Raw genomic sequence first — 9,086 nt, forward strand, 5'->3', positions numbered from 1 at the left:
TCCTTGAGTCCACAGTTGAACATAATTCATAAATAGGACTATTAAAATTCAACTCACACAAAAAATATTTTCTTATACAATCAGTCACTTTCATATCATTATTTGCACCTAAAATAAGTACAGAAGCAAGACAATATTTAATTCAATATAAGGGATAATCTCAAAAACATTTAAATATTTTCATGATTTTTTGTGTATACCTTATTTTAAATCAGCCATTTATTACAAATCTCTGTTCAGAGATGAAGTTTTAGTCTCCTGTTTCTAATTATAAACTGTTCTGACATTTCAAACTGCAGTTACAACCTGCATATAATGAACATTTTTTCTGCCTCATCTCCCAGTCCTTGATAGAGACACAGAGTATCTGATCTTGTGACTAAAAAGTGACTTTCTAACACAGTTCACCAATTTCTTCATTTCTGACTACTCTGCAGTCCTAACCCATTTTTTTTTTTTTACAGAAGACAAGATTTTGATGGATAGGAAAAGGAAAGATTGATACTGTCATTTTCCCTAGAAGCTGCATATGATCCTTTAAGATATAAAACCAAAACTAACAGCAATATTTATTTGGAATCTATAGCGAAGTTAGCATGACTGCTTATGTCACAAAGACAAGCAAAATCAAAATTACAGATAGTCAGGTGCCACTTAACTCAGATGAAGGGCCAAATGGACTTTTCCTAACTTCAGAGAAAATTACAGATGCCTTAATGGTTTCTGCTTGATCTTTCTTAACTTCACTGTGGCCACCTCCAGCATATACTGCCATCCCCAACATAAAGAGCTGACAGTGTATTTTGTACATCTCCAAAATCACATACACAAAAAAATTTTAATTAAGCTTTAGTACAGCATTTTTTTTTCAGTCTTCTCCACACAAGTAAAGCTGGCCTCAGCCCAGATCTTTAATGCAAGCTTAAAACTGAAAGCTTTCTGTGAGTTTAAAAAGAACATCCCCAAGCAGTTACAAGCTGCCTGCAAACCCTCACGGAGGACTGGACCCTACTTAAAACATTCTGACAGGCAGGCTACTCCAATTTTCTATTTTCCCTTCCCTCACTCTTCTCCTACATCTACACACTCATTCCAAATAAATAATTTCATGGATTTTCACAGATTTTCTTTTCTTCCTCCTTTCTTTGATCACTATACAAAGATGAGCCTGCCTGGCCAAATGTCTAGCAAGATCCCCAAGTCATTTTCTATCTTTTTCAGTGAAGTCTAATGATCCCATAAAACTTGCACCACAAATTAAAAGCCAAGTAAAAGCATCTGCTTTTATCAACACATGATGTACCAGGGCACCATTTGCACCAGGAGCATACAAATGATGTGAAACTCTATCAACTCACAAATGCAATGGTAACAGCAGCAGCAATTAGTGTAAAACCTAATAAGAAACAGCTGTCTACATTACTTAGCACAGTGTTAGCTGCATGTTATTCAGTTGTCCACATTTCTGAGGATTTTACTGGCAATGACTTCAAAGTGCCAGTCACAGTCCCCACATAATGATACACTTATTACCTTACTGCAGATATTGTACAAGATATTTTTAATTCAACAAGCCAGTTCTGCATTTTTCACGATATTCAGTTGATTTTGGCAGAGTTCTTCTAGATGGCAACTAACATTAGCAATCCCAGTCCTTCACATTATGCTGAGCCAGAGTGGCAAGCATTACTAAAGACAACAATCTTGCCTGAAGGCTCTGGACAACATAATGCAAAAGGAGAAATTTTCTCAAGTAAACAGTTAAAAAAGAGTCAGAAAATAATTCTGGGACTGCCCTTGTCTGAGCTGCGACCCACAGGCAGATTATTGGCTTTTTCCACCTGTGAGAAGGATGCCTTGCTCTCTCCAGGTGCACAGTGAATGTCTACCTTGCTGCCTGATGAATGACAATCCGAGTAAATTTTATCAATTCACAGGAGGAAAATTATGGAAGGCAGTAGATTAGAAAATCATGGATTCATTGCCCTAGCAGCTCCCCAGCTCAGTCTTTTACACAAACTTTTCTTACTTAGGGCTCACATGCTTTCCATTTGTCTCTTCTTTAGCTAAAGGGAATCTTGCTCAGTACTACTCCAACTCTCTGTAACAGCCCCTGACTACAGGCTTTGCTGAGCCACTTTGCAGTCACTAGCAAATAACGCCGTGGGTATTCTCCCTGTGTCAATCACATAATATTGACAAGAAATGAGAAATCAAAGTCACACTGATGGGAATCACTGCTTTAGCCATAAAAGGTTGGTCTAGCCAAGAATCTTCCTAGTGCCCCATCCCGAGGTGCTTCTTGCACTGCCTTCAGTCAGGCTGCCAAAGAAGCTGGCAGAGATTTCATTTCCAGCTTTGGAGAGCCTGGGCTGGCAAAGAGGAAAGGTTAGTGGAAGCAATAGGCGGGAAGGGGCGCGGGTGGGGAGGGCAGCGAACTAAGTTAGGAGAGGAATCTCCTTCTGCCCAGACCAGCTCCTATACATAACGAGGCTCGCAAGGAAAGAACAGGGGAGCGGAACAAGCGGCTCGGGATGCGCATCCCGCGGAGAGGATGCCCCTCACCGGGGGAGGGAACAGGTGCCTCGGGATGCGGGTCCCGCCCCGCACACCCTCCGGTATCCCGGTTGTCCTGGGATGAGCGTTCCGCCCCGCACACCCTCCGGTATCCCGGTTGTCCTGGGATGAGCGTTCCGCCCCGCACACCCTCCGGCATCCCGGTTGTCCTGGGATGAGCGTTCCGCCCCGCACACCCTCCGGCATCCCGGTTGTCCTGGGATGAGCGTTCCGCCCCGCACACCCTCCGGCATCCCGGGCGGCTCGGGACGCGCCGGGATCCCCTCGAGCTCCGCCGGTCCTCGGGCGCCCCCCGGTGGCTCCGCCCCGCCCGCCGGGATGGGAGCGCCGGGAGCGCCCGGCCCCGCTCCCGGGGGATGCCCGCAGCATCGCCGCCGCCCGCGGAGGTCGCGGGTGGGTTAATGGGACCAAGACCGGGTCGGTACCGGAGTTCCACACTTAGCGCTGGTCCCGCGTATGGAATCAGTTAACAGGGACTGACACAGAAACGTCATCACTGGGCAAATCCCACCGTTCCTGCAGGCTGCAGGCGGAGCTGCCAAAGCAGTTTGCTTAGGCACGCCCTTCGCATAATCATTTTCTTAAGGAAATCAGTGGGAATTGGGTTTTTACTGCATCAGTTTTCACTCGGCGTTTGAGTACCAGAGAAAAAGGGGAAAGTACTGGTAAAATTTCCCAGTAAAGTGACTTGCAATGTAACATTTCCATTCCTGGTTAATTTCTGCTGTCCGGATGGTATCCAAGCACCTGCCCTGAAATTCACTCCAAGCCCTGCACTCAGCCACAGCAGACGCTAGAGGTTTAGTATTTCTGCACCCTCACAGCTGTGATTCAGCAAAGCATTCCAGCTTATTCACCAAAACACTTGGGCATGTGCTAGTTTTCAAGCATGCATGTAGCTCCCCTTATCTCTGTGTAGCTTTTTTCTAGGTCACAAATGCCACTCTCAGACCTACCTTTCTCTGAGAATCCAGGCTGTTTGAGGACTGCACACCACTTGGAAAGAGAATGCATCCTGAGTCAAATCTAGATGGCAACTTCACAGCTGTGTAGCATTTGCAGCATAAAAGGGCAAGCAGGAGCAAATTATCACAACTTCATTTGCTTAAAGACAGCAACTACAGTTGGCTGATTAATGGGAGACAACATGAGGGTCTTTAGCGACTGAAATGTGAATATAAACTGAATAAAAACCTCTCTCTACCAACAACTAGCATCTTGGCAACTGCACCAGCAAAGAACACTTCAGTTCCAAGGGCAGACAAAAGCAGAACTCCTCAGACCAGGCTACTTTGCAGGTTTTGCTGTCAGGCATCTTGCAAAAAGACTGAAAATACTTAGGCACCCTAAAGTTTTACACTGCAGTTTTTATGAGTAAAAATGGACTTACACTTTTGAGTCACAAAAATGTACAAATGCTTCAACCCCAAGTTACCATTTTCACATCAGCCTTGGCACAGCTCTTCGTAGGCATGTATCCTTCATCCTCCAGTCAGAACCTCCTGCTTACCTAAAGTCACCTTTCCAATGGGATTCCCTGCAGCGGATGATATTAAATTTTAGATTGGGTATTTATCCAAAGAGTTGCTGACTGATGGTTGCACAAGAACCATAGTGCTGACCACTGGCTATCTCACACTCAAATTTCACCACTCCAACTATCCATTAACAGAGCCTTGTTTTTGCATGGAGTCTAATAGAGGATTTTAAACCATAAAAATAATAAACCCAGGAAAAGGGAAGCTATGACAGCATGATAAACTACCAGATACCATGTGCATGCAAAGAGATAGAAAGGAATGTAATAGAAAAACAAATCAGACTTTGAATGTTGTCAGCCAACCACTGAATGCAATACCTAGAAAGAGCTGCTCAAACAACCTATAGCAAACAAGGCAGACAAGCCAGATCGAACTGCCAGTCTAGACCTTTTTCAATCTGGCCTCAATGTTTTGCTCTTTCAAACTCAGCAAGGCACTTAATCTCTACATATCCACGGCACTTTTTAGCCCACCTCGTGAAGGCTGGTATATAAGTGATAGCTGCCACAGAAAAATCTCCTTTAAACCAGCACTGAACACACAACACCACAATGTGCATCCCATTAGATGCGCTGTGCAGGGAGATCTCCAGGCTTTGGCACACTGTTAAGAAGATAGTTTTTCTGTTCAAGTTGCAAATATCCAATCTCTTGAGCTGAAAGAGTTCACCATAATTCACCTTATTTCAATGCTTCAAACTGGGGTACATTTAAGCAGCCTGGTTTAGAAAAATCTCTACCCAAGGATTAGGAGATGGACAGTTAAGCATGATAGCTCAGCTGCCTGCTGGCTACTGAGCTCCACAAACTGACAATGCTCTTCACATGCATATTAAGGATCTCCTTTTGAATGTTATTAACAGCTTTCTTGAATACTTTTAACTTCAGTGATACACAATTTGTTTTCCATCGCCCTAGCTCTGGAAAGCTGTTCATCTCACCCCTGAGTTTTTCCCATTGACTTGTCCTTGAAGACATTAGGTATCCAACCTCCAACGAGGTTAGCAATACCAACACATGTATCTGCAGACATTGAATTTACATGCAAAGGATTCATACTGGATTGTGGTCTCAGTTTGGGAACACCAGTACTGAAAACCAAAGCCAACAGAGTTATGCCCTGTTTCAGAAACACTCCCTATTTGTTTAAATGGAATTGCAATTGTCCCAAACATAGCAAATACACTTGCTCCCCTAAAGACTATTTTAAGGCTATTTGAAGCTTTCCAGTAACGTGCATTTGAACTCCACAGACCACAATACAGTACCTTTTCCTCATTTGAATAGCTAGATCAATCAGACCTACACCACCTGAAATTTCAAGGAACCAAGAACAAACTTGAGAAGCACCATCCCAAAGGAGTTTTTCTCGTCTGAAAGTAGTTACAAACCCAAAGAAAAATGTTGGGTTTTGTTTGTTCCACCCTCCCCAAGTTTGGTCCTATGTTGCTGCTACTTGAAGGGCAAGAAAGCTTCCATTTTATTCTACCTACTTTCCTGCCTTAAAAAACAGCAATTTCACATAAACTCTTGCAGCTGCAGCAAGAAGAAAAGTTCCACAACCAAGTGACTGGATTCTGTAAACTGCTTACTGTCAGATATTTCGGCAGCATCGAAAAAAACCAGAACAGCAGTAACTGAATAGTCAGCTCACATGTGTGGAAATTGAAACCTCCAAGCTATTCTGGGAGCAATGCTCTGTTTTCTGTAACATTTGTGCATAATCACACCAGAAAGCATGCTCTTTGCTGGAGGGACTATGATTACATGCATGTCTGTACACCTTCTGTTACAGCTGAGTCCCTGGTTATTAAATAGAGCATCTGAGGCTCAACTGCAACACAAGCAAAATAAAACACGTTCAGGATGAAAGCAGTTAACCTGGCACTGCCAGCAAAACACATGGAGCATTTCTAAACTGCAATCGCTGTCACTCCAAAGGATGTCACCAGCTTCCCTGTTTACCCAACACGTTTACTCTTCTTTAAGGCAGGTAAAAAGAGTCCTCCCCCTACCTTGTACACGTCAAGCGGAGAGGGCTTAAAGTAGAGAAATGAAAAGAATTTGACTTGAAAGTACTTCAGCTGGACCGGTGAAAATGAGATCCAGTTGCAAAGTTACCTAACTGAGCCCGTACTGCACAACTACAGCCAGTTGTGTAACAAACCTCAGGACAATTTTACAGCTCTTAATCAGGCAAAACTCCCCGCTGATTACCACGAGGGAGCTCTAATCAATCAAAAGCTCTGAGAACTGATTCCGGTTTTCTCCTTTTTAATGAAAAGGTTTATTTTGAGCTATGAGAACATCAGAGTATATGAACTCGGCAAACCCATAGCGCTCACTTTATCGGCATAAGGAATTCGTCCTATGTTTTAATCTACCAACTGTATTTGGTAGGGTACAGGAAAAAAAGTAACAACACCTGAACTGACATAGAATAATTTCACAAATAACGGACCTGTTCTCCTGACAGGCAAAAATGGAACAGACAGAGGGAGATCCGCGGCTCTTTAATCAAACACCATCCCCTTCGGGCGAACGGGGAAGATCAGCGTCCCCGCCCGGGTTCCTCCCTGAAGTTGCGCCGCTCCCCGCGGCAGCCGGGAAGAGAATCCCACCGCGATGAGCCGGCAAGTGACCGGCGGGGATTCCCCGAGCATCCCGAAACCGCGCAGGGAAGACCCTGCCGGAGCGGCGGCGCCGAGGGTCGGAGGGAGGCGGGCGGGATGCGAGGCGCTCCCTCCACGTGCGCTCCCTCCGTTCCCGCACCGCCGGCCGGGGCGACAGAGCCCGGCGCGCCCGTCCCGCCGCCGCCCGCTCCCCGAGTCTCCTCAGGTGCGCCGCCCGCCCGCTCCTACCTGCCCGCCGGCGGCAGCAGCGACGAGCCCCCTTCTCCCGCGCCGGGTGCCTGTCAGCGGTCGGCGGGAGAGCAGGAGCGCCGTCCCGCCGGCAGGGCAAGCCCCATGTGAAGAGGAGCGAGGGAGCCCGGCGGCTCCACCAGCGCGGCCGAGGGGAGGGGACGCGGGGAGGAGGCGGGAGGGCGGGACGCGCCCGGCGCTGCCCCCGCGCGGAGCCGCCCCGGGCCCGGCCGCGCCGGAGGCGCCGAACCCGGCAGCGCCCCCTGCGGGGAGCGGCGGGCACCGACGGGGGCTGGACACTGGGTACCCTCTGGGGCTCCCGCGCGCCTCTCTGCCCTGTCTGCCCTCCCTGAGGGGAGCGGCGGGCACCGACAGGAGCCGGGCACTCTCCGGGGCTCCCCCGCACCTCTCTGCCCTCTCTGCCCTCCCTGAGGGGAGCGGCGGGCACCGACAGGAGCCGGGCACTCTCCGGGGCTCCCCCGCACCTCTCTGCCCTCTCTGCCCTCCCTGAGGGGAGCGGCGGGCACCGACAGGAGCCGGGCACTCTCCGGGGCTCCCCCGCACCTCTCTGCCCTCCCTGAGGGGAGCGGCGGGCACCGACAGGAGCTGGGCACGCTCGGCCCTCTCTGCCCTGTCTGCCCTCCCTGCGGAGAGCCCCTTCAGCACACCCGATGCAGTTTGCTTGTACTGCTGAGGGGCCGCCAGTGATTAACTCCAACCAGTGGCTCCAGTGAGTTAAACATTGTGGTAAGTTCGGGCTGTAACGTCCACATGCCGGCGGAATTCTCAGTTTCGCAGAATTGAAAATGCATCGGGGCCCTGAAGGTAAGGAAGCAGCAGGGTCAGCCTGAAAGAATGAAACAAGCTTGGATGGCTGCTGTGGGACCATTGCTTCTCCTGGCATCGGGGCTCTTGCTGACTCTGCAGTGCCTCCCTAAATGTCCTAACCGCGAGAAGGGATAGGATGGCCCCAACTAAGGAAAAAGAGAGTTCTTACAGTTAAAACACAGCACAAGGACTTGGGATATCAGGATTCACTGATTGATTTTGCCCACCCATGGCAGCCACTCACTTCTTGATCTACCGAGCGACTGTGGTGATGCCAAAGTGAGCTCTTGTTAAAAGTTTGGCTGGCTTCCCAGAAATCCTCAGATTACACAGGGAATTGGATTCATACTTGTCAGTTAAACAAGTGCCCAAATATTTGCAGAATATGGCATCTTTGTGCCGTAGCTCCCCATCTCTATTATCAAACCCCCCCCTCACCTCGCAAGAATCCGATGAAGACCTATCTGAGGCACAATGATTTCACAGTGACAGAGCTCCCAAAGCATATCCACTAAGAGATAGATGGTGCAGTTTCACCCCATTCTCCTCCAAACAGGCATAAAGATAAAAACATAAAATATTTTGAAAAGAAGGTATCTCCAGGGATGCAAATTTTTCAGGAAAGGAGTGAGAGACAGAAGCAAGTCAGTGTGTGCTGTGAATTTGATGCCAGGTTTTGCTGAGCTGGCAAACCCTGGACTACTGCTCCTGACACTGTGAAGTGTGAAACACAGAACAGGCAGGCAAACACATTTGCTAGCCCAAACCAGGAACATGCATCACAAGCCTTCCAAATTAAAAATTTTGAGACACCTCTTGGGATATAGCTGAAGTCCTCCATCAGAATACCACGACTCTCTAATTAGAGACATCAACATGATACTGGTGCAAATGTTAAAACTATACACAGTAAACCTGATCTTTTTTCACATTGCTGATAAAGTGCAACAAAAAGCAGCATTTTACTAAGGATATTATGCAAAAAATCCTGCTGACCAGTATTTTGTTCCCATCATTAAAATAAAAAAGTCATTCTATTTATGAACTCACAGAAATAAACTTATATTCCTTTTATGGTACAGTGAGAACTATGCATCTAAACTCATTTAAATATAATAAACATTATGATTTCCCTTGTCTTTTCTGCTTATCTCTTCTCTGTTACTGTTTTGTAAAACTGTGATTTTTTTTTCCTTATGTACCAGTACTTAATAGCATAACCATAAAGGTAATCAAGTTCTCCAGGAAGCCAAGATTTCCTTTAATTTTACTTGGATCTC

General features: G+C 47.0%; 1 protein-coding gene across 2 annotated transcripts in view; it reads right to left on the bottom strand.

Moving 5' to 3' along the window:
* The window catches only part of CPNE4 (copine 4), a 236,056-nt gene extending 228,904 nt beyond the window's left edge, over positions 1-7,152 (bottom strand). For both annotated transcript variants that reach the window (XM_063155822.1, XM_063155816.1), the window contains exon 1: positions 6,979-7,152. The gene's annotated coding sequence lies outside the window, so the exon portion shown is untranslated. The remainder of the gene's footprint in view (positions 1-6,978) is intronic.
* Between the last annotated feature and the right edge of the window lie 1,934 nt (positions 7,153-9,086).

This window comes from Melospiza melodia, chromosome 1, assembly GCF_035770615.1.
Source record: "Melospiza melodia melodia isolate bMelMel2 chromosome 1, bMelMel2.pri, whole genome shotgun sequence".
NCBI lineage: Eukaryota > Metazoa > Chordata > Aves > Passeriformes > Passerellidae > Melospiza > Melospiza melodia.